Source organism: Quercus robur, chromosome 10 (assembly GCF_932294415.1).
Source record: "Quercus robur chromosome 10, dhQueRobu3.1, whole genome shotgun sequence".
Lineage (NCBI taxonomy): Eukaryota > Viridiplantae > Streptophyta > Magnoliopsida > Fagales > Fagaceae > Quercus > Quercus robur.
In genome coordinates, this window is record NC_065543.1 from 11,447,457 (window position 1) to 11,448,944 (window position 1,488).

Consider the following 1,488-nt stretch of genomic DNA (forward strand, 5'->3'; position numbering starts at 1 on the left):
ATATGCAAGCGGCAAGCCCATACACCAACCCCATAACAATACCACAACTTAAACCACCACATAACATATCCACTGGTTGCTAAGAACCTTATAATTCAATTGAATTTTTTTTTGTGTTTCTAATAAAAACATTTAGGTTTAAATTAGAATCCCCTCTCTTTCAATTACCGAATTATAAAATAATAAATAAAAAAACAAATAAATAAATAACCAATTACCACTTTTGGTCTCAAAAAGAAACAATTTATTCATAATTTGGCAAGTTCTTGGAACATTGCAAGCAACTGAAACGACTGCATTTCACTACTTCTCATTGCAATCATGCAAGTAGTACAACTGACTGAAATTATTGCATTTTCACAAATTTTTAGGGAAAAAAATTATTTAACGTCGCCTGAGAGATTCGAACTCTCGCGGGGAAACCCCATGTACTTAGCAGGCACACGCCTTAACCACTCGGCCAAAGCGACGTTTGTGAACGTGTGACGATAATTTATATATGAATCACAAAACTCAAACCTGCTGAAGCTGACTCTTATTAATTGATAGGAGGCAGACAAAAACTTTGTTAGTTGTTTCTGTTCGGTCAAAAGGGATGAAAATTCAATGACTCATGCATTGGCCAAGTTTGTAGCCATTGAAAAATTTAATGTGTGTTTTTTTTAATATATATATATATATATGGAGAGAGAGAGAGAGAGAGATAAGGCCAAATAAAGGTAAATAAATCTTTAGCCGCTCTTTTATATATCATGATTACCTTCTTGTAAATTTTGGTATTTCAGTATTTTAAATATGAAAAAAAAAAAAAATTAACATTCATATTGATTTATATGGTTCAGGATGGATGTTATTATATTCCCAATCTGTCTTTAAAATATATGGGAAATTTTTTTCTCTAGAAATATGATATCATCATAAAATCGAAACCATAGATTAAAGTCTATCATATCTAAATTATACATTGGGATTATTTCATTATTAAAATGAAATTCAACATATATATATATATATATATATGATGTTACATCATTTAAACTACTATATAATGGAAAATATTAATAATAATTGATTTTAAATTATGTGTATTATGTACACCTTTAGATTTTTGTAGGTGGGCAAAAAGTTTGGTCTATTCCCAAACCAATCTAGGCTCATCTAGGGTTAGTTTGGCCCAAAAGGCCGACCTTGTCCCGGACCAACCTAGGCCTATCTAGGGTTAGTTTGGCCCAAGATAGGGCCATTTTAACTAGGTGAGTATTGAGATGTTTTAAATGAAGGACCCCGCCTCGACAGTTGCATTTTGACAAATGTCCACCGTGACCAAAGACATAAAGTAGTGCCTTGGAAAAATCCGCCCGTTGAACATAGGATTCAACGTTAGGCACAAGTTACCAGAAAATCATTTAAAAAACAGGGTAGTAGGGCCCACCAAAACCTTACGAGTGAAGGGACCTACATACATGCAGGATATTCTCTTATCATGGC

At 33.1% G+C, this 1,488-nt stretch overlaps 1 non-coding gene across 1 annotated transcript; it reads right to left on the reverse strand.

Annotated features, from left to right (window-relative positions):
* Positions 1-388: 388 nt before the first annotated feature.
* On the reverse strand, positions 389-470 carry TRNAS-GCU (transfer RNA serine (anticodon GCU)). Its single transcript has one exon. It is a non-coding gene; the product is annotated as a tRNA-Ser (tRNA).
* Positions 471-1,488: the final 1,018 nt, after the last annotated feature.